At 41.3% G+C, this 24,605-nt stretch overlaps 1 protein-coding gene and 1 non-coding gene across 3 annotated transcripts in view; one reads left to right on the top strand and one right to left on the bottom strand.

Annotated features, from left to right (window-relative positions):
* Nucleotides 1-4,288: 4,288 nt before the first annotated feature.
* The window catches only part of CTNNA1 (catenin alpha 1), a 197,754-nt gene continuing 177,437 nt past the window's right edge, over nucleotides 4,289-24,605 (top strand). The window contains exon 1 of one of the 2 annotated variants that reach the window (XM_004381048.3): nucleotides 4,289-4,409. The gene's annotated coding sequence lies outside the window, so the exon portion shown is untranslated. The remainder of the gene's footprint in view (nucleotides 4,410-24,605) is intronic. The other variant, XM_023735584.1, reaches the window with a different exon arrangement.
* Nucleotides 10,554-10,624, bottom strand: TRNAA-UGC (transfer RNA alanine (anticodon UGC)). Its single transcript has one exon. It is a non-coding gene; the product is annotated as a tRNA-Ala (tRNA).

Raw genomic sequence — 24,605 nt, forward strand, 5'->3', positions numbered from 1 at the left:
GTTGAAGGCAGGACTACTTAGCACTAGCTCATCCATCAGCACAGAACCAGCAGCGGATATTGTTGTCTTGCATTACTTTGGATTTATAGGCCAATACTGAAATCAACCTTGTTCATCATTCCATGACCTAGGAGAAACATCAGGGTTTTCTATTTCAGGCTGACAGTATGTAGTATATTTTGTTTGATTTTTGTTTTGTGCTATTTTTTTTTTAAGGAGTATTCACCATGAAGGGTAGGAATAAAACTTTCTCTAAGTTTCCTACTTATCTGTCAGTTTGTCATACCATGTGGCTTGTGTGTTGCTGTGATGCTGGAAGCTATGCCACGGGTATTCAAATACCAGCAGGGTCACCCATGGTGGACAGGTGTCAGCTGAGCTTCCCGACTAAGAGAGATTAGGAAGAAGAACCTGGCAGTTCACTTCTGAAAAAAATTATCCAGTGAAAACCTTATGAACAGCAGGGGAACACTGTCTGACATACTGCCAGAAGATGAGACCCTCAGGTTGGAAGGCACTCAAAAGATGAGTGGGGAACAGCTGCCTTCTCAGAGTACAGTTGACCTTAACGAGTGGATGGAGTCAAGCTTTTGGGATCTTCATTTGCTGATGTGGCACAACTCAAAATGAGAAGACACAGCTGCAAAAATCTATTAATAATAGGAACGTGGAATGTATGAAGTATAAATCTAGCAAAATTGGAAATCGTCAAAAATGAAATGGAACACATAAACATGAACATCTTAGGCATTTGTGAGCTGGAATGGACTGGTATAGGCCATTTTGAATCAGATAATCATATGGTCTACTATGCCAGGAATGACGAATTGAAGAATGGCATTGCATTCATCGTCAAAAGAACATTTCAAGATCTACCCTGACGTACGACACTGTCAGTGACAGGATAATATTCATATGCCTACAAGGAAGACCAGTTAATATGACTATTATTCTAATTTACACACCAACCACTAAGGCCAAAGATGAAAAAACTGAAGATTTTTACCAACTTCTGCAGTCTGAAATTGATCAAACATGCAATCAAGATGCACTGATAATTACTGGTGATTGCAATGCAAAAGTTGGAAATAAAGTAGAAAGATTGTAGTTGGAAAATATAGCCTAGGTAACGGAAATGAAGCTGGAGGTCGCATGATAGAATTTTGCAAGACCAACAACTTCTTCATTGCAAATACCTTTTTTCAACAACGTAAATGGTGACTATATATGAGGACTTTGCCAGATGGAATACATAGGAATCAAATCAAATACATTTGTGGAAAGAGACGATGGAAAAGTTCAATATTATCAGTCAGAACAAGGCCAGGGGCCAACTGTGGAAAAGACCATCAATTGCTTATACGGAAGTTAAAGATGAAGTTGCAGAAAATTAGAATAAGTCCATGAGAGCCAAAGTATGACCTTGAGTATATCCCATTGAATTTAGAGACCATCTCAAGAATAGATTTGTCGCACTGAACACTAATGACTGAAGACCAGACGAGTTGTGCAATGACATCAAGGACATCATACATGAAGAAAGCAAGAGATTATTAAAAAGGCAGAAAAGAAAGAAAAGACCAAAATGGATGTCAGAAGAGATTATGAAAGTTGCTCTTGAATGTAGAGTAGCCAAAGCAAAAGGAAAAAACAATGAAGTCAAAGAGCTGAACAGATTTCAAAGGGTGGCTCGAAAAGACAAAATAAAATATTATAATGAAATGTGCAAAGACCTGGAGATAGAAAACCAAAAGAGAAGAACATGCTGGGCATTTCTGAAGCTGAAAGAACTGAAGAAAAAATTCAAGCCTGGAGTTGCAATATTGAAGGATTCTATGGGTAAAATACTAAACGGCACAGGAAGCATCAAAAGAAGATGGAGGGAATACACAGAGTCACTGTACCAAAAAGAATTGGTTGACATTCAGCCATTTCAGGAAGTAGCATATGATTAAGAACTGATGGTACTGACAGAAGAGATTCAAGCTGCACTGAAAGCACTGGCGAAAAACAAGGCTCCAGGAATGGATGGAATACCAACTGAGATGTTTCAACAAATGGATGCAGTGCTAGAGGTGCTCACTTGTCTCTGCCAAGAAATTTGGAAGACAGCTACCTGGCCAACTGGATGAGATCTATATCTGTACCCATTCCAAAGAAATGTAATCCAACAGAATGCAGAAATTATCGAACAATATCACTAATATCACACACAAGCAAAATTTTGTTGAAGATCATTCAAAAGTGGCTGCAGCAGTACATTGATAGGGAACTACCAGAAATTCAAGTTGAATTCAGAAGGCAGAGATATCATTGGTGATGTGGAACCAGAGATATCACTGCTGATGTCAGATGGATCATGGCTGAAAGCAGAGAATACGAGAAAGATGTTTACCTGCGTTTTATCGACTATGCAAAGGCATTCGACTTTGTGGATCATAACAAATTATGGAATACCATTGGGAAAAATGGAAATTCCAAAACTTAAGGTACTCAGGAGGAACCTGTACCTAGACCAAGAGGCAGTTGTTCAAACAAAACAAGGGGATACTATGTGGTTTAAAGTCAGGAAAGGTGTGGGTCAGGGTTGTATCCTTTCACCATACTCATTCAATCTGTATGCTGAGCAAATAATCTGAAAAGCTGGACTATACGAAGAAGAACGGGGCATCAGGATTGGAGGAAGACTCATTAATGACTTGCGATATGCAGATGACACAACCTTGCTTGCTGAAACGGAAGAGGACTTGAAGCACTTACTGATGAAGATCAAAGACCACAGCCTTCAGTATGGATTACACCTCAACGTAAAGAAAACAAAAATCCTCACAACTGGACCCATAAGCAACATCATGATAAATGAAGAAAAGACTGAAGTTGTCAAGGATTTCATTTTACTTGGATCCACAATCAACACCCATGGAAGCAGCAGTTAAGAAATCAAAAGACACATTGCATTGGCAAATCTGCTGCAAAAGATCTCTTTAAAACGTTAAGAAGCAAAGATGTCACTTTAAGGACTAAGGTGCCGGGTAATCCAAGCCATGGTTCTTTCAATCGCGACACATGCGTGTGAAAGTTGGACAATGAAAAAAGCAGCCTGAAGAACTGATGTCTTTGAATTATGGTGTTGGCAAAGAATATTGACTATACCATGGACTACGAGAGCAAATCTGTCTTGCAAGAAGTACAGCCAGAACGCTCCTTGGATCTAAAGATGGTGAGATTTTGTCTCACACATACACACAAAAAATTAAATCCGTTGCCATTGAGTCGATTCCAACTCACAGCGACCCTACAGGACAGAGTAGAACTGCCCAATACAGTTTCCAGGAACGCCCGGTGAATTTGAACTGCCAACCTTTCGGTTAGCAGCTGTAGCGCTTAACTACTATGCCACCGGGGTTTCCTGGTAGACTATAGGGTCAGTGAAAAAGAAGACCCTCAACAAGATGGATTGACACAGTGGCTGCAACTATGGGCTCAAGCGTAAAAACGACTGTGAGGACAGCACAGGACTGGGCAGTGTTTTGCTCTGTTGTACATAGGGTCGCTGTGAGTCAGAACCTACTTGAAGGCACCCAACAAGAAGTAAGGATAGAAGCCAGGACCCTAAAGTGTGTGTGTGATGGGATGCTGCTGTAGCGGGCCTCTTGTTCTCGACCAGGAGCAGGGATCCGTTTCCCCAAATGTTGAGGGGATGGGTTAGGCAATTTCTAGGGCGCTTTCACCTCACATCCTAAGAGATCCCATGAATCAGATTGTAGTTCCACTCTGCCTTAAGCTGTGGGACCTTTATTTAGCCTCCATTTTTCCTTAAGTAAAACCAGGGGAAGGGCCTAGAGCACTTTTCTGGGAACATGTGACTCGGGGACACCTGTGCCACTTTTCAGAAGAGCGTGCCCAGGACCTCACGTAGCCGCGCCCCGTCCCTGGGGCACCGGCTGGGGGCTGGGCTTGCGCGAAGCCGCGCCTCGAGACTCACCTGTGCGCTGCGCGGTGACTCACCTGCCCTCCTCCACCCTCCCCCGCGGTGCTGTTCTAGGAGTCGCCGCTCCTCCTTCCTCTCGGAGGTCACTCCCGGCCTGAGCCCCACTGCGGTCCTGGGATGAAGTGACTGGGGTGGGGGGCAGAGAGAAAGAGGTACTGAGAGGGTCCAGGCCTGGTTCTGCCAGAGGGTCTCTTTGCGTCGGGGCTCCGCTTTAAAGCGGGGGCCAGAAAGCGGCTGCGGCGGGAGGCGTCAGGAAGAGCGCGTAAGAGGGAGGCTCCGGGAAGGGCGGGCGGGGCCCGGGCGGGGGGCGGGGGCGCCTGGCGGCCCATTTCCTTCTCCGAGTGGGACTGGAGGAGACAAAGCGGCGGCTGTCGGCTTCGGTGCTCCGGTTTCTCAGTGCTCGCCCTGTTTGCCGCAGGTAACTCTTCGCGCGAGCTCCTCAGCTGGGCTCGGGCGTCCTTGGGCCGTCCCGAGCTGGCCCCTTCTGGAATTGGGCTCTCGGCGGCGCGGGTTCGGCCTCCGGCCGGCGGCCCTTTCCCCTGCGGGTTCCCTGGCCCGGGCCCTGGCTGGCTGGGCGGGCGGGGCCCGCCTCCACGGCGTTGGGGAAGCTGAGGGGCCGCGGCGGCTGGAGAGAAGGAAGCCGCAGGCCCCGAGCAGCCGCGGCGCTTCCTCCCGGAAAAGTTTCTCCGGGTTTCTAAACTTTGTTCAAGTGGGCTTGGTGTGCGCGCCGGCCCCGCGCTGGGCCCTCTTGGCCGTTTTCCTTTTTGTGAAGAATCTGCGGGTTGTTCCCGGTGCCTGCTTGTGTTCGGGGACTTGATTTTTCCGGTGATGTGATTGTTCTCTGGTTTTGTGGTTTCTGTTGCTCCACCTCCCCTCACCGGCCGCTGAAACTTCACTGTCTGCTGAATGGAATGTTTGCTGAGCCCGCGCACCCGCATTCCGGGCCTCGAGCGAATATGAAAGTTAGTTTTCCCTCTCCCTGACCTAGCCTTGTTGGTAAGGTGCACCACACGCGTGTGGACTTGTGACGTGTACCATATTAACCTTTATTGTGAAATTACTCAGACTTTGTGTGCTGGTTAATTGGACGTGCTTAACTCTGATTAGTTCTAGTTTTCAAGAGTGACATTACAGAGTCTTTTTTGTTGACTTTCAAAGGATTGTGTGTGTGTTTTTGTGTTTGTGTGTGTGTGAGAGAGAGAGAGCGAGAGCGAGACAGTAGCACTTGTTGGAAAAAATGTTGACTGAATGCCTAACCTTGGCTTGGCAGCCATGGCTTCCTAATAATGCAGGCAGCAGTTGGCCCAAGGCCAGGATGGACACCTTCTTGTGTCCTCCTGCGTCTTTATAATATTTTTGTATTTGTTTCGTAGAGAATTCACAAAATTTAGAAAAGACAGTAAGATATGCATAGTCCTCAACTAAATTAAGAGCATTTCATAATTTTGTTGAAGGAAATGATTACATCATTTTTTTTTTTTTGATAGGATAGACGTTTTGGTGAGAGGTTATTTTGTGTTTAGCAGTGATTTTTAAAAACTGTATACCGGTGTGTGTTACTTTCAGAAAATATAAACTTGTAAGTCAAATTTATTAGGATGTGTCTTATTTTGCAAGAGGAATGAGTGGAGGAGCTGTCTATAGCTCCTGCCCAATTACTTATCCTTCTTGGCGATTATTAAGTTACAAATAATTTTTTATCCACCTACTTAAGGGCTCACAGATGAATAAGATATGATCTGTACCCTTAAGGGCTCACAGTGTAATAGGGGAGGCATCTACCCCAAGCCTGGTACAAGGCAGACTTCCATAAGTGCCATAACAGTACTGTTGAGAAACTATTGTGTATGGGTCAAATATTATATACTACTAACAATCAAAGAAACTCAGTGGAGGCATGGGGGAGGGGTAATTAGTTTTCTTTGGAGAAATTGGGAAAGGCTTTCGGGAGGCGGTGGCTTTTGAACCAGCCTTTGAAACATGAGTAGGGTTTTGTCAAGTGAAGGCAAGAAGTCTTGAGAAGCTTAAAAGGGCATAGGATTTTGGGGGATTGTGGTACAACTCTTCCTGGTTTTCCTTATACTTTCTCACTCGTTTTTTAAATCTACTCATACCCGGATTTTATCCAGTGGATTTTGGTTCTTTTCTTTCTACCATTGATGCAGTATTCACCCTCACTCCTATTAGTAATATCTCATCCATACAGTGACTTAGAGGTGAGGGATGCCCCCACCCCATATACACAGTCTTCCTGCCATCAACCTTATGTGCTGAAGTCCAAGCCTCTGTTGGAGTGCAGATGTCTCTCCTGACCCACAGAGTTAATCTGTGCACCGGATTGCTCCTGGGTGTCTCAGGGGCTTCTCAACTCAGCTTGTCTAAAATGGGGCTCCTTATTCTCTTAATTCTGCCCTATAAACCAGATGTGGAGATTGTTGTTGTTGCTGCGTGCCGCCATTGAGTCAATTCTGACTCATAGTGACCCTGCATACTGTACAGAATAGAACTGCCCAATAGGGTTTCCTAGGCAGAAATCTTTACGGGAGCAGATTTCCAGGTCTTTTCTCTTTCGGAGCCGCTGGTGGGTTCAAACTGCCAACCTTTTGGTTGGCAGCAGAGCGCTTAATGGTTGTGCTACCAGGGATTGGGAGTAACTGATTCCATATGCATATGGAATTTTTTTGAGAAAGCAGTATTGGTGTGAGACATGAGGGATACCTCTGATTGTTGGGATGTGTATGTGTGCTAGTGAAGAGCTGAACAGAGGGAACAGGGCCCTCTGCATGTTTAAAAGTCCTGAGGCAGGAAAGAACTCCACGTGTTAGAGACCTCAGAGAAGACCTGTGTCAGTTGAATACTCTTAAGTGGAGAGAAGCCTCATGTGAGATTGCCGGGGAAAGCAGAGGCCAGGTCATGCAGGGAAATATTTGGATTTTATTCTAAGAGCTGTAAAGAAGTCATTGTAGGGAGTTTCATCATCTGATCACCTTTTTAAGATCACTCTTGTTAGTGTTTAGAGAAGGCTTGTACAGGTGGAAATTGGGAGTTAAGCTAGAAAGATGTGCGGGTGAAGGTGGTAGGGATGAAGGGAGTTGTATTTTGGAGATATAAGATGGGACTTGACTATCGTTTGGATGTGGGGGCCTAGGTTTCTCCGTAAATGTTGTTTCCTCCTTCTTGTACTCTGTTGTGTTCATTGATGAGTCCTAGTCATACCTCAAGATTCAGCTGTTAGCACTTCCATTTTTGGTAGCAAACCTCTTTGTACTGGGTAGTGTGCTCCATTATGCTGTAACTTATTCTTGATGTCCCTGCTGGAAAGTGAAGCTCCTTGAAGGCAGGGAATGGTAGCCTTAGCCCTTGGCAGTTACCTGACATGGAGGGCAAATAAGGTGTTTGTTGAATGAAGAAGGGAAAACTTTTTCTGTCTGAAGTCTAGTTTGTGGGTGGAGACGTGGCAGATGAGGCAACAGTCAGATTAGATTAGGGAAGGCCTTGTATGCATAACAAATTGCTGTTTGGGAAAATTGAGAATCATTCTGGATTTCTGAACTATCAAAACCACTTGCGGGTTTTCTGGATAAATTGTTTTGTTTCTTAGTTTAAGGCCTTTTTTCAAATGTTTATCCTTTGCCTGGGCCACCTAGCCATCTGACAAACTCATTTATTCTTTAAAATTCAAGTTTGACGCTATTGCCTCTGGGTTTTCTCTTGGACCCTGGCTCTTCTTGGGTAACTTGTACATCTTCTATGGTTGCATCTTTAACACCTTCTGCTAAATACTTGTATGAATGACTTCCTCCAGCTGGGAATTTCCTGGAGTTGGGGTCTAGGCCTTTATTTTTAAGTAAACCTTTTCTTATTAAAGTATAACATGCAGAAAAGTGCTCAGATCATGAGTACCTGCTCAATGAATTACAAAGTGAACAGTACCCATATCAAGAAGTAGAAAATTACTAGCACTCCAGAAATCCCCCGACTCGTTTGTAGTCTATAGGTATCCCTCCACTGCCTTCCGTGTTTAATCCCAGTATCTGAAACATTATGGTTGCTCAGTAAGTGTTTGCCAAAGTTTGTAGAATTTCCTCCTGGAAATTCCAGTCTTTTACATATAAGCAGACCTCTCATTCTCATTTGAGAAATTTACTACTGATAACTGGTTGCATTAAATAAAAAGGTCAGACTTTAAATTGGTGTTCAAGGCTTTCTGAGTTTTGGCCTTAACTTTTTCAACTTTATTTTCTACTGTAAGTTGCTGCTACATGTTTTCTGCATCTGCTAGGCATTTGTACAAATGTTCCTTTGTTATTTGCCGTTTTTCTGTAATGTTTCATCCCTCTTTGACACAAATGCTATTCATCTCTGAAGGCTGATTAACATGCTTTTTCCATTGAGACTTTGATTACCATCACTGAAAGTGATCTTTATCTGAACTACAAATTTGCACCTGATTACAGCTTTCTCACTTAATATCCTGTTTTGTTTTGTTTTGTTTACTATCTTTGTTTTTTCAGCTGAACTCTTTTTTTTACCCTGAGGGCAGGGACTAAGTTACTATTAAAACCAAACCGAAACCAAACCATTTGCCATCAAGTTGATTCCTTCTCGTAGAGACCCTATAGGACAGAGTAGAACTGCCCCATAGGGTTTTCATGGAGCAGCTTGTGGATTTGAACTGCCAACCTTTTGGTTAGCAGCTGAGCTCTTAACCACTGCCACCTATACCCTCCAGCACTGAGAGCCCAGGGTGAGCAAGGAAAGCATCTGGAAAGAATTAAAAAAAAAAAAAAAAATTCTTAAAAGGTCATAATAAACAACAAAGAGTTATATGGTGGGATATTTCCTGCTATTGCTAATTTGTCATTGATTATGTGTCTTTTTTCTGATGAATTACGATGATAACATGCTTTTAGGAGTTTTTAATCGTATGAGACTCAGCCGAGAGTTTGAACTTGGTCATCTGTGTAATAAATAAGATGATTTATAAAGGTTATTTATTTTAATTTCTGATGTGATAAAACCCTGATTTTAATTATGGAGTGCTGGACAGGACATGTTTTTATCCATATTAAGTGGATTGTCTTGCAAGTAAAACCAGTGAACAAGTTCAGTATTTAAATGTCATTAAGTTGCTGACTTAACTTTTATTAAGACTCTTCTAGAATGTAAATTCCTTTGCTAGGTGCTTAGCTCCATGAAGGCAATTACATTCTTTTGTATCTTTCTGTCTCCTGTGATACTTGACTCATTTCTTTGCCCATAGTATGTACTGTTCAATAAATATTAAGTTAGTTATGGCAGATCTACTTGTGCTATGTATAGGGTTGTGCCAGGTTGATACGGGGGTGGAGATAGATGGCTTGATATCCAGTTAATTAAAATTAAAAAAAAAAAAAGTCACTCATATTTATATCATCTAGAGATAAACACTGTTAACTTTTGCTTTATATCCTCTAATCATTTTTGTAGGCATGTATATTGACTATAGGTAGCTTTTATAAATGCTAAATTTTACTTTATATGCTGTTTTGTAATCTACTGTCCTCTTATAACTTGAATATTTCCCCCTATTATTAGAGTAAGATTAACCTTTATTTAACCCTTAACAAGATGGATTGACACAATGGCTGTAACCGTGGACTCAAACGTAGCAACAGTTGTGAGGATGGCACAGGACCAGGCAATGCTTTGTTCTGTTGTACATGGGGTCACTATGAGTGGGAGCCGACTTGATGACACCTAACGACTACCACCTTTATTTTATGCGCCACTAAGAAAGAAGAAACGCCAAATAAACTAGGAAATGCCATCGATTATAAGATGTATCCAGATTTTAGAGACTAAAAAATGTGAAATAATGTATACTTTAGAATTGATGAAATATGGTTAATGTCACTATGCTAACACAGCATGTTAATGATCCCCTCATATTCCATTATGCAGCTTCCTTAACGAGTCCTTTGTGGGGCATTTAGCTTGCTTCCTGTGTTGCTTTACTTTGTAGCTAAATCTTTTTGTCCATCCTTGATATATTTCTTTAGGGTAACTTCTTAGAAGTGGAATTTCTAGGGGGAAATGCTACTTTTTGTAGCTTTGAAAATTTTCCCAAATTGCCCCCCCGCCCCACAAAATGTACTTTAGTTGCATCTGTGCTGTATGAGGGTATTTTCCATTTTAAACACCATGGATCTATTGTTTGAATACTTGGGTGTGAGAACTGTAAACTGAAAGTAAGAGTTTGATGGCAGGTCACACCCCTTCTTGGATAGAGGCCCTAATGTCCCTCAGACTGAAATCATGCTGATTTCGTAAATGTTTTTCACTGTTGTTGTTAGCTGCCATCAAGTTGGGCCCCCAATTCACGGGAACCCCATGCATAGTTGTGGATTGGACTGTTGTGATCCATAGATTTTTTTTTTTTTTTCCATTGGTTGCTTTTTGGAAGTGGATCTCCAGGCCTTTCTTCCTCATTGGTCTTAGTCTGGAAGCGCCACTGAAACCTGTTCAACATCATAGCAACACACAAGTCTCCTGACAGATGGGTGGTGGCTGTACATGAGCGTGCACTGGCTGTGAATTGAACCCAGGTCTCCCACATGCAAAGCAAGAATTCTACCACTGAACCACCAGTGCCCCAATGTTTTTCACTGCTTACTCTCTACATAGAAAGCTGAACTCACACAAATTGTTCTTTTTATTGTACTGTACATGAAGGTTCACAGAACAAACTAGCGTCTCATTAAACAGTATGCATATTGTTTTGTAACGTTGGTTACCAATCCCGCAACATGTCAACACTCTCCCCTTCTCGACTTTGGGTTCCCTATTACCAGCTTTCCTGTCCCCTCCTGCCTTCTAGTCCTTGCCCCTGGGCTGGTATGCCCCTTTAGTCTCGTTCTGTTTTATGGGCCTGTCTAATCTTTGGCTGAAGGGTGAACCTCAAAAGTGACTTAATTACTGAGCTAAAAGGGTGTCCGGGGACCATACTTGAGGTTTCTCCAGTCGCTGTCAGGCCAGTAAGTCTGATCTTTTTTTGTGAGTTAGAATTTTGTTCTACATTTCTTCAGCTCTGTCCGGGACCCTCTGTTGTGATCTCTGTCAGAGCAGTTGGTAGTGGTAGCCAGGCACCATTAGTTGTGCTAGACTCAGTCTGGTGGAGGCTGTGGTAGTTGTGGTCCGTTAGTCCTTTGAACTAATCTTGTGTCTTTGGTTTTCTTCATCCTCCCTTGCTCCAGACGGGAAAAAAATTTTTTTAAATGAATTTATTTTTTTCATTTTTTTATACATAATAGAGTTCACTCTTTTTGATGTACTGTTCTATGAGTTTTGATAAACTCATAAAATAAGCCCCAGAAAGGCTACTGCTAGTGTTGCTGTTGGTGAGGCAGTGAATTTTTTGTTTGGTAATAGTTATGGATCTACTATGGCCACCTGCTGACCTGTAGTCCTTATTCAGCCTTCTTAAGAGGTTGTATGTACATGCTGTTGTGAAAATAATATAAATTCCTTTAATTTTTCTATATTTTGATCATGGAGGTGATTACCCAACTGTAGGAGTTTGTCAAAACTCAGAGAATACTACACCAAAAAGAGTGAATTTTACTGTGTATAAAAAATGAACGAAGAAAAAAACCAGGTAAAATAAATTAATTAAAAAATCTTTTTTACGAGTTTGACTTTCTATATAGAGATAAAGAAGTAGTGAAAAACGTGAAATCAATCATCCTTTCTGCTTCCTCAGCCCAAATAATTTTTTCCTCATGAGTGACTGTGAAGCCACACCGTTTGAGTCTTAAAGAATTTTGGTGATTATATGTTGGAACATTTGTCTTATTAGATCCTTCCATTTTCTCTTTTAAGAAGAAAAGTCAAACACATCAGACATCTGGGAGTCTCATAGAGCAACAGTTTCTGAAATTTGCCCAGGTGCTAGTGTGCTTCTTCCAAACTTTGTGAGTGTGGCTTATGTAGTGAGGTAGTCTGCTCAGTCCCCACGCTATAGGCCTGGATTGAATGGGCCTAGCAGGGTAGGAAGTGGACAGTATGGCTTGCCTTACCCTGTCTCATGCTGTTTGCTCACATGCGAGAGCAGTATACTGAGCTTACCCATTATGAAAGTCAAGTGTACAGAAATACTCAGCTTCAAAACAAAACTTCAGCATTGCCCTTTCTTGGAGCCCCTTAATGTTCATTATTTTCTTCTTTAGCTTTTTCATAACTATCAAACTTTTTCTTCATATGCAAGCATGCCCCCCAGCCCCATTTCTAGTGGAGCTTGAAATTAGCATTCATTTCTGTTTACTTGTTGATGGACTGTCGTCTATCAACCCCACTTTTTGATTGGGATTTAATTTGTGCTTTTTCACTGGCTACAAGTTTGCAGTATTGTATATATAATGTAAATACAGTTTGAAGGACAGCTTCGAGTGTTACTCTAAATATTTGGAACAAGTATCGTATGAGTAGTGTGATTTGATTTTTAGAATTTGTCATCTTTTCTTTATTCCCATTTTATTAAAAGAAGGGAGGGAATTACACTGTGTAAGTTATTGTAATTTTCATCTGATAAGATTTTTTTAATTTTAATTTTCTTTTTTTTAAGGCTTCTAGGGCTTTAAAATTTTGTAATGAGTAATCTGTTCAATCTAATGTGAGTTCCTGGGTGGTACAAATGGGTTAAGCGCTTGACTACTAGCCAGATGGTTGGTGATTCGAACCTACCCAGCGGCGCCTTGGAAGACAAGTCTGTCAATCTGTTTCCAAAAGGTTTACAGCCTTTAAGACCCTGTGGAGCAGTTCTACTCTGCACATGTGGGTAGTCATGAGCTAAAACTGACTCGATGGCAACTAACAACAGCAACAATCTTGGTTTTAAATAATTGGTATTATTCCTTAATTGTTAATTTAAAGGATAGTTCTTTCCTGGATTCATTAATTTTGGTTACTCCATTCCATTATATCGGGCTGTTGTTTTGTGTTGTGGAGTTGATTCCAACTCATAGCGACACTATAGGACAGACTAGAACTTCCCCATAGGGTTTCCAAGGCTACAGTCTTTACGGAAGCAGACTGCCACATCTCTCTCCCTAAAAGTGGGTGGTGGGTTTGCCAACCTTTTGGTTAGCAGCTGAGTGCTTTAACCACTGTGCCACCAGGGCTCTTTATGTTGAGCTGTAGATACCTCATTTTCTTGTTTTAAGACTGGGAGGTGTGGAACTCCTTTTCAGTAAACAGTTTGGCCTTTGATCCTCGTTCCTGAGAACAGGACCACACCAGAGGCCAATGAGTTGGGGCTTGACCCAACAAAAAGGGATCACCTGGGGGCCTTATGCTGACTAAGCCTCAGGAGGCCACATGGTGAGGCCAGTAAAAGGTCTTGGGAGACAGAAGCTTACAGGAGCTTCCAGGTTGGAGAGAACGAACATTCTGCTCTTGGGAGGATAAGCACGTCTCCTGGGAACATGGAAGCTCTGTGCTGAGACCCCCTCCGAACTTCATCCCTTTATGTTTGTCTCTTCTTTTCCTTCTAGATTAAAGATAGTCCTTTCCCTACAGTTCGTGAGTTCCATTGGATTGTTGCACCTAAGAAATAGAGAGGGGGCCGGTGCCCATGAACCAGGCCCTGGGTGAAAGGGGATGAAAGAGAAAGGACTGCATGGAGCAGCTAGGGTCTGAACTGACCAGGGAAGGGAAGCTGAGATTTCCCTGGACTGGTTTGATGCCACAAAGACTTCATTATTAAATATTGTCATAAATAAGTGAACCACCAATTATAGCTTGAGCATGTTTTATTGTTACAGTTTATTTTGTTAGTATTTGACATTATGAGCTGAAGATGTGAGTTGGAGGCCTGGTTAATTACCAGATTACATAATCCTGTACCCAGGTTAGATTGCAGAGTGTTCTTGAAACTGAAAGTTCTGCCTTAGACATAGCTTAGAAAATGCATTCAGTACGGCCCATTTCAAGTGAGGTGAATGATAGGAGCCTTTCTTAATAGTCCATTTGCCCCGTGTGGCTCTGATTCATACTTTCTTTCCAAGCAAAGATGCATTGTTACTATTCTTTCATGGTATGTTGAATATTTCATTATGTTAAATATTTTAATATTAGTCCAGACTTCTAATCGTGGTTTGTGAAAAATGATAATGCAGTGAATAAGCCAGAGGCTGGGAGGGAGAGATAAGTTGCTATTACTGACAAGTTAGTTTTCAATTCTTAGGGCTCTCTAGACTGGCAAAGGTTTCCTATAATCAACTGTTACCATTTTCTTGCTTCCTTGGACCTGGGGTTGCTATCTTCTCAGAAAAACTCTGGACTGACTTTGAAATGTATTTTTAGAAACCTGTCATTTTGTAGAGAAGTGGCTAAGTGAAATGTGATCTTGAATCCCTTGGAGGAGAGAAAAAGAAAAAAGCCCACAGAAATGGAAATTGGCAACCCTAGAGAGAAATTTAAGCTTATTTGCGACCATTAAGACCAGTGAAAGATGTGATGTTTTCTAGGTAGCTTTAATCTAGGGTGGAGGAGCCCTGGTCGCACAGTGGTTAAGAACTTGGCTGCTAACCAAAAGGTTCGAATCCACCAGCCGCTTCTTGGAAACCCCATAGGGCAGTTCTGCTCTGTCCTGTAGGGTTGCTATGAGTCAGAATCGACTTGACGACAACGGGTTTAATCTAAGGTAGTATTTAGTCTGCTGTATATCAGTCGCAGTGGGAAGGGTTCAATTAAATACAGCACATTTATTAAAAGCCTACTTTGCAAAGCAGTGTGCCAAATGCTGGGGAGATGTTAAGAACGTGTAAACCACCATAGATAACTGCAAGAAGTTTACAAACTGGTGGGATTAGCCTTAGTAATATCACTGATAGTTAAGAATGAGCAATTTATGCCCTTTTACTTCTTTCCCACATGTCTCAGTGTTGGTAGATGAAACCTACTTCAGTTAAACATGTATAGAGTGCTTTATTAGATGAAAGGTACCGCGTTGAAAAAGGCATGGTCCCTGTGCTCAAAGGAGCTCACAGTTTCAGGAGAGACAGACACATAGATAAAGTGCTGTGTGGCAAGTGCTGTTGTAGAGATGCTTGTATAGTGCTGGGGGAACCCAGGAAAAAGGGGACAGTTCTTTCTGCGGAGGCAGAGGGCATGACATTTGTCTGAGTCTTGGAGGAAAATGAATAGCTTTTCCAGTTGGAAAGATCTGGGCAGAGAAAACAGCTTCTATAAAGGTGTGGAGGCATGCATGTGCAGGCGGGATGTTTGATGGAGTGGAGGCAGGTGATAAGACCAACAGGCTAGTGCAGATCGGGTTTGTTTGCTGAAGTTTCAGCTTCGTGCTGTCTGCAGTCTCCTTTCTTTCAGAGGGTTGTGACCCGATGAGAACGATAACTGGTGTGGCTGCTACCTGGAGAACCAGGTTGAGGGAAGAAGTGGAAATTAGAAGACTCCTAGATATTCTATACCAGGGCTAACAGAGGGTTAGAGGGTGAGTGAGGTGTTTACTGAAGTGCAGAGGAGGGAGAAGGAGGAGGAAGTGGAAAGGAGGCATGGAGTCTCCTTCTAGGGGACCTGATTTAGTTGAGCTTTGTTCTGCTGAGATGGGAGAAGCCACAGAGGGAATATGCCAGGGGAAGATGCTCGGTTTGGGGCCTGTTGAGTTTGAGGAATTTAGTTCTGCAGTTGAGCGTGTGTAAAGATGGGTGTTCTGTAGATCTATGCAAATGGAGCTTTGGTTGGGAAGGCACTGGCTGGCACTTTCTGCCTTCACTGTGGTAACTGGAAGAGATAGGATTCAATCCTTTGTCTTTGTTTTTGAATTGAGGGTTTCTCACTGCAAACTAATTGTTGTAAACAAAAATAGAGTGGGTGCAAAGTATTTTTAAGTCAGAAAGGATAAAGTCTAAATCTCTAATGCCTTCTTAATTTCTTAGCTTACGTTTCAGCTTATCTTCTGCCATTTCACTGTTTATCTTCTATTTTCCACCCACAGCTGTGGTTCCTGAAAGGTGCCAGTGTTCTCTGGTGCCATCGTCCCTTTGCATAACCTGAAATAGCTGCCCTTCCTCTCAATATAGCAGATCCTCAGTGAGGCTTCCTGGCAAGTTGGGGTCTCCCTCCTGAGTGCTTCCAAAACTCCTCTTGTGTACCCATTGAGCACTTGACAACTTTATACTCTCTGTTGTAACTGTTTTCCTGTCTGAACTGTGAGCTCTGCCAGGGTATTTTCTCCCCAAGTCCCCCCCACCACCTCCCCCCGCAAAAAATCTTCAAACCTGCAGAAAAGTAAAGAGTAATACAGTGAGCACTTGATTTACCAGTTCACCTATATTCACCAGTTAACGTTTTCAAATTTGTTCAATTACTCTATATAAACTTTTTTTCCCCCTGAGTTATTTGAAAGTAAACTGCAGTCGTGGCATTTCACCCTTAAATTCTTCAGCATGTAACTCCCAAGAATAAGAACATTGTCCTGCATAACGGTAATTACTAAAAAACTTTTACATTGATACAGTAATATTATGTAATAGCTTGCTTTTAAAGAGTGGTCTGAGGACCAGCATTGGCTTTCCCTGGGAGCTTGTGAGAAATGCAGAATCTTAGGCCCCAACTCAGACCTAACTGAATCAGAATCTGCCCTTTAACAAGATTCCCCGGAAGTACTGACTTCATGTATAGTCCATAATTACATTCAGACTCCACTAATGTTCTAGTGAATTCCTTTTGATCTAGGAACCAAGTAAAAGATCTTATTTCATTTAGCTTGTCATGCCTCTTTAGTTGTGATTTCCAGTCTTCCCCCCCCATGACATTGACAATGACATTTTTTTAACCATTGTGATCAGTTTTGTAGGTTTCCCACAATGTGGATTTGTCTGATTATTTCCACTTCTGGCAGGAATACTGCATATGTGGTATTGTGTCTTTCTCAGGAGGGCAGTGGTGGTTCAGTGTTAGAATTCTTGCCTTCCATGCAGGAGACCTGGGTTTGATTCCTGGTCAGTGCACCTCCTGTGCAACCACCACCCCTCTGTCACTGGAGGCTTGTACATTGCTATGATGCTGAACAGGTTTCAGTGGAGCTTCCAGACTAAGATGGACTAGGAAAAATGGCCTGGAGATCGACTTCCAAAAATTAGCCAATGAAAGAAACCCTATGGATCACAGTGGTCTGATCTGCAGCTGATTATGGGGATGGTGCAGGACCTGGCAACATTTCATTCTGTTGTGCATGGGGTCACCAAGAGTTGGGGGCAGTAACAACAACGATCTTTCTCAGGGCATTAGAACAGTTGTCAGGTTGTTGCACTGATGGTGATACTGTTTAATCACTTTTTTAAGATTAAGTGGTATCTACCAGATTTCTCTGTTGTAAAGGCAAAAGCATCTTTACTTTTGTACTTAATAATTAATGGATGGAGGATCTGTAGGGATTTCAAATTAGTTTTTCTGTCCCTGGCACCTAGCAGGATCCCAGAACATGGTAATTGGTCCATCACTGATGAATGAACGACAAAATAGGTCATCAAATGTATATTCTACAAGACAAATCTTAGAGACAATTCTTGTTTTCTCACTCAGTTTGGGTAACGTCCCAGACTCCCTAGTCAAGTCCAGGCATCTTTTTGCCTGGCTTTCCAGGAAAATTACTATATTTTTCTTCTTCCTATGGGCTTCTCCTCAGCTATGTGAAAAGTTTCTCCATCTTTTAGTCCTGTTGTTCTAAAACAGAAACCTCTTTTCCCTTTTGTCTCTCTTTTCTCTTGTGCCTCCAGTACAGATGCTTGTTTCTTCTTTGCTTTTCAGACCAGAGTTATCCAGTCTCTTATGGAAACAGGGACTTCCTGTGCATCCATAATCAGTTGTTTGTTATGAGGCCTTAATGCAGCTTTCTATCAAACACTCACCCCTTGTTACTAGTCTCAACCATAGTGGGGTGGAAGCTAAATAAACGAACTGTATATATCCGGTCCATACAGCAAGTGATTGCTTTACTTTAGGAGCTTTTTTTTCCCTTCAGTGAATCTCTCACCTCTTTTTGCTCTACTCTCCAGCTACACTGGCCTCCACTTTCTGAGTCCAGAGATGCTGCCTTATAGCTGTGCCCTTTGCCTCTTCCCAGATGCTCACTTGGCCCCTGGCTCTTAATGACTTTCAGTTTTCAGCTCAAATGTTATCAAGACAGAAAGGCCTTCTGAGCACTCTGCCTAAAAGCAGATCCCTCATTTCATTATCATATTTAATTTTTTTCTTAGCAGGGATATTGTTTTATTTACTTATGTCTTTACTACAGTGTAAGCTTCATGAAGGCAGGGTCCTTTTTTGTCTTGTTCAGTGCTGTCTGGAATAGTGCCTATACTGAGAAGACACTCAAATATTTGCTGTGTGTGTGGCAAAATGGTTGGATGGACATCTTTTTTGGGGAGGTTTACCTTATGTCCTTTGCTTAGTGCGTTTGGTAATCAGTGTGTCTTCTGATGCTTGTGGCATAGCAGTTCTTTGTTTCAGCTGTTTCCTGTGTTTCCTCATTGCCTTTGGCACCCTCAAGAAATAAGAAAAGGAACAAAATAAAAATAAATGTAAGTGCTTTGTTTCTATCATTATGATTATTTTTTAAAGATCTAGCCAAGTATCCTTTTTCTCATAGGTCTGTATATCTGGAAGGAGAGTGATAACTCCTTCTACTCTATGCCATGTAAGTGCCTGATGTAAAATGTATGTGATGGATTGATGCTTATGTAATCCAGTTACTCTGGACTAGATGAGAAACTTTTTATCCTGATTATATTTTTGCTTTCAAGTTTGACCAAAAGTGAGAGAAATATATATATTTTTTACAGTGATGTTATAATTGTGATCAGAAATAGACTGTCTACTTTCTTGAGAAAAAGAAGTTTTCATTTTGTTTACTTGAGCCATCTGCATTTTTATGCCTCTTTATTTTCTTACCCTGTCTTTCCTCCTCCAATCCCCAACCTGTTTACATTTCAGGAGAAGGTGACAGGCTTGGGGGAATTTAGTAAAATAGACAGGATTTGGCTTAAAGAGTGAGTCTCAATTATAAGGGTTACCTTGTTTTTTTTGACAGTTACCAGGAGATTTGAGAGTTGAGGTTCCCACAGCTTTGTTAACTCTGTTTAATGCAGATGCAACCAGGCATACCTATGACAGCGCTGAGTAATCCACGGCCTATATCTTGTGCAGTGTGACAGTACCTTGGGTACTTTTAATTTCTAAACTTCCTGATTTGCATTTAAATGAACCATCCTAACATTGCATTAACTTCACCTTGCTGTTAAAAAAAAAAAAGCACATTGAGTAGCTTAGTAAGGATAGTCTAAAGCTTTGGAGCAGGCACATTTTAAGAATGATGTGGCCATTCTGTTGTAAATGAATGTTTAATGTCTTTAGGGAAGGTATGTAGCTCTTTGTGTGAATGAGGCACTTTGCCACAATGAGCCTCCTTGGTTCTGATGGAACTATGCTTTTATTTTCTTTTTTGTCCCATCTCCAGTTCTCTTTCTGTCATAAAGATTGCTAGTCAAATGCCTACATCTCTGCCCCTTTCTGGATTTATAGGGAACTTAGCCAGGATTGTCATTTATAAGGTAATGAAGACTGAATAACTACAGTTTAACTTTTTATTTAGTTCCAGTAAGCATGATTCCTCCTGGAAAAACCTAAGGTTGCTGTAATTCATTAAGGTTGATTAGTTCTAGTAGGTTTTGTAATAGATCTTGTGAAGGACTCTGTGTAAGTTAATTGGAAAACTAGAGACTGCCAAGAGTTTAAAAGTTATTTGTTTAGCTACTCTAAATAATACCATTGTAGAGAACCAGAAGATATGACTAAGATTAAGGCAGAAGCTTTGTTTTGGTAGGCTTGTAAATACCTTTAAATCAGGGTGCATAAATTCAGTTCAGCTAATACTGTGTCTGCACTGCATAAAGCACCTTGCCAGAGACTAAGGGATGTAAAGAAGCATAAACCTAGTTATCATTCTTAAGCTTAACATATGGCTAGAAAGACTACGCTAAACATGGGAAAAATTAATTAAGTTTAATAAAACAATTTAAAGACCGTTGAGAGATAATATAAATAAAAAGAATACTAGAATTTTCAGATACAGGTTTTTTGGTTTTTTTTTGTGCTTTAAGTGAAAGTTTACAGTTCAAGTTAGTTTCTCATACAAAAATTTATACACACACTGTTATGTGACCCTAGTTGCTCTCCCTATAATGTGACAGCACACTCCTTTCCATCCCGGATTTCCCATGGCCATTCAACCAGCTCCTGTCCCTTTTTGCCTTCTCATCTCGCCTCTGTACAGGAGCTGCCCATTTAGTCTCATGTATCTACTTGAACTAAGAAGCGCTCTCTTCACGAGTATCATTTTATGTCTTATAGTCCAGTCTAATCTATATCTGAAGAGTTGACTTCGGGAATGTTTTCAGTTTAGCGCTAACACAGTCCGGGGGCCATGTCTTCTCGTGTCCCTCCAGTCTCAGACCTTAAGTCTGGTCTTTTTTACTAGAATTTGAGTTCTGCACCCCACTTTTCTCCTGCTGCATCAGGGACTCTGTTGTGTTCCCTGTCAGGGTGGTCATTGATGGTAACTGGGCACCATTTAGTTCTTCTGGTCTCAGGCTGATGCAGTCTCTGGTTTACGTGACTGTTTCTGTCTCTTGGGCTAATATTTTCCTTGTGTCTTTGGTGTTGTTCATTCTCCTTTGCTCCAGGTGGGTTGGGACCAATTGATGCATCTTAGATGGCTGCTTCCTAGCTTTTAAGACCCCAGACACCACTCACCAAAATGGGATGCAGAACATTTTCTTAACAAACTTTGTTATGCCAGTTGACCTAGATGTCCTCTGAAACCATGGTCCCTAGACTGCTGCCCCTGCTACTCTGTCCCTCGAAGTGTTTTGTTGAGAATAGTAGAATTTTAGGGCTTGATGAAGTTGGAGCATAGAATTCAATCCCTTTTATTTTATAGATGAGAAAACCAAGGACCCAGAAAGGTGAAGTGACTTGCCCATGGTCAGAGAGTAAGTTAGTGACAAAGCTGGTACCAGAAGCCAGTGTTCTTTCCAATAGAACACGTTCTCTCTACATTTTAAACTCTCTACTTTTATTTTTGAAATCCTTTTAGAGTTAGGGAGGTCACCAAAAGCATAACTTAGCTCTGTAGCATAGTTTAATAATGTTCAGCGTCACTCTTCGCAGGGCTTTTGATTAAAGATGCTGCACAAGGCAGTCTGCTTCCATCATGGTTATTGAAAGACTTGAAAACACACTGAATGGGTTCTAAATTTTCAAGTGTCAGTATATTTCAAATTTCTCAATGTAAGTGAGTGATTGAGTCCTTTGCTTTAACACCTTTAATGGTGAATTTTTATGGGGGAGGCTCCTCAGAGACTTTATTTAAGAAGAATGTAGAACTGGAAGGGACTTTGTGGGGGGGGGGAATCTTGTTTAGAGGTTGCAAGGTGTTGACCAATAGGGAGGACATAATCCACAGACACATTTGTTTGTCCTGCACAGTGGTAACAATTTTTTTGGAAGGAGTTATTAACATTACAGTTTGGTGAGTTCATGTAAAAATCTGCATCTTTGGCTTCTATTGAAAAGTCAGATGATCTGGTAACCCTGGATCTGCATTTCTGCATGATGAAGATTGACTGGAGTTGATAGGGAGCCCTGGTGGTGCAGTGGTTAAGAGCTTGGCTGCTAACCAAAAGGTCGGCGGTTGGAATCCACTCAATGGCAACGGGTTTGATTTTTTTGGTTTGGAGTTAATGGGCAGCTCTCCCTTTAAGGGGGCACATGCTTTTCCATTTACTGGTCCTGCTTCTTCCTAGTGGTCTCCCCAGACCCAGAGAGGCCAGGGATCATTTGCAGTTTATTATTGTGCTTACATTCTGCCTTTTTTTGAGTTAAGAAAGTGAAATTATTTTGTACCCTAAAATCAGGGAAACAAAAGACCAAGAAGGCTTTGTATTTAAAGAAAAATGGAAGAGTGTGTTTCTTTGGGAGAGTGAATTGTACCTGTTTAATAATTAAATACAAGTTATGACCACAGTGTCACCTAAGTGTCCCCTTGCAGCTTACTTCAGTTATTTAAGTTATTTCTTGGCTCCTTCCCACTAACCAAACCCAAACCCTTTGCCATCAAGTTGATTTTGACTCATAGCGACCCATTAGGACAGAACAGAACTATCCCATAGGGTTTCCAAGGCTGTAATCATTACAGAAGCAAGACCGCCACATCTTTCTCCTCTCACATGCAGTGGCTGATGAGTTCGAACCGCCGACCTTTTGGTTAGCAGGAAAATGCTTAACTGCTGTGCCACCAGGGCTCCCTTCCCCTTCCTCTACAACCCCTGAAATAAATTAATGACAGATTTTCTGAAAGGTTTTCTGTTTTATTTGTGTTGATGGAATGTCTTTGGAATGCTGGAATATGCAGGAGTCATGGGACAAGTTATTCCTTCTGGAATGTCTTTATCTGTGACATATGATGACATTTGCTTGAGCTGTTGTCAGCCCTTTAGCAATCTAGAGTATACTGTCTCCTAAGGTTTACTGACTAGGGCTGATCAGTTTAGTGGACAAATAACCTTTAAAGAACCAACATAAAGGCCTTACGAGCGTAGAGAGCAAATTTGCCCTCTTGCTATGCAACAGATTCTCTGGAAACTGGCAAATCTTGATTAAGCAAACCTAGGTTCCTTTTAGTGCCCCCTCCATCATTCCAGAATTTCCCGATGGCTTAGATAAGTCTTGGTGAAATGTTAGATGATGCTTATACCAGTATTTTTTCAGCATTCTAAAGGGATCTACCTGTTTGTGTCTCAACCATGCATCTGTCGGAGAGGATGCAAACAGATATTCTTGTATTAAAGTTGTCAAGAGTGAGCTAGTCGCAAACAAGTGTGCTTCTTCCTTGTTATTTTAATATAGAATTTAAATGTTTGATGTTGCATTCTGTAGAGTCTCTCCCTTTCCCTCTCCTTCTCCCTCTACACACAGATGCACACACAATCACAATTTTTTTTGAACCATATGAGCATAAGATGATGAAAATTAGGAAATAAAACATTGATACGATGTGTTTACAATACAATTTAACATTGATACAATATCAATGGATATAATACTGTTACCTAATTCAGAGTCCATATTTAAATTTTATCGATTGTCTCAACTTTTTTCCCCTCCCAGTACAATTTCAATCCAGAATCACTTCCTAAATTTAGTTGTCATGTCTTTTTAGCCTTCTTTAATCTGGAAGAGTTTCTCAGTCTTTTGTTTTTCCTGTCCTTGACAGTTTTGAAGCATACAGGCCAGTCATTTGTAGAATATCCTTCACTTAGAGTTTCCTCATGACTAGATTGAGGTCATCTACTTTTGGCAGGAAATATCACAGAAGTGATGTTGTAGACTTCCCAGTGTATCATATCAGAAAGTACATGATATCACTATGTACTATTATTAGAGATACTAAAAAAAATTTTTTTAAATTGTGATTTAAGTAAGAGTTTACAGAGCAAATTAGTTTCTCATTAAACAGTTAATACACAGATTGTTTTGTGACATTGGTTGCCACCCCTGCGATGTGTCACCATTCTCTCCTTCTCCACCTTGGGTTCCCTGTTTCTGTTCGTCCAGTTTTCCTGTCCATTCCTGCCTTCTCGTCTTTGCTTTTGGGCTGGTGTGTCCATTTGTCTCCTGTACATGATTGAACAATGAAGCACGTCCCTCTTGTGTGTTATTGTTGGCCCTGTAGACCTGTCTAATCTTTGGCTGAAGGGCGAACCTCAGGAGTAACTTCAGAATTGAGTTAAAAGGGTATCCGGGGGCCATACTCTTGGGGTTTCTCCAGTCTCTGTCAGACCAGCAAGCCTGATCTTTTTTTTTCCCCTGCAAATTTGGATTTTGTTCTACAGTTTTCTCCAGCTCTATCCGGGACCCTCTGTTGTGATCCCTGCCAGAGCAGTTGCTGGTGGTAACCGGGTACTGTCTAGTTGTTCTGGGTCCAGTCTGGTGGAGGCTGTGGTAGTTGTGATCCATTAGGGAGATACTAATTTTGATCACTTGGTTAAGGCGACGTCTGCCAAGTTTTTCCAGTATAAAGTTACTATTTTCCTTCTTTGTCATCAGTAAATAATCTTTCGGGAGTTAACTATGAGTCTATGTTAATATTCAGTTCTTCAAACTTTCACTCACTAGTTTAGCATTCTTTGATCATTCTTGCCTGAATCAATTATTATGATAGCTCCTAAATGATTTTTTAAAAAAATACATTATTCCTTCTACATTTACTAGTTGGTTTTCTATTGTAAGAAAGAACTTTTCCTTCTCCTTCATTCATATCAGCATGGGTAGTTGTGTAAATTAGGAAATAGGTTCAAAGTGGTTAAATGATGATCAAGCATGCCTTTTGATTCTTTTGTCGTCCTTACATCTTGTATAATGAAGATTTTATTTTTTTGTATTTTGTTTTTTTATTGTACTTTAGATGAAGGCTTACAGAACAAATAGTTTCTCAGGAAACAGTAGTACACATATTGTTTTATGACATTGGTTAACAACCCCACAACATGTCAACCCT

Source organism: Trichechus manatus, unplaced genomic scaffold (assembly GCF_000243295.1).
Source record: "Trichechus manatus latirostris isolate Lorelei unplaced genomic scaffold, TriManLat1.0 scaffold00080, whole genome shotgun sequence".
NCBI classification, from domain to species: domain Eukaryota; kingdom Metazoa; phylum Chordata; class Mammalia; order Sirenia; family Trichechidae; genus Trichechus; species Trichechus manatus.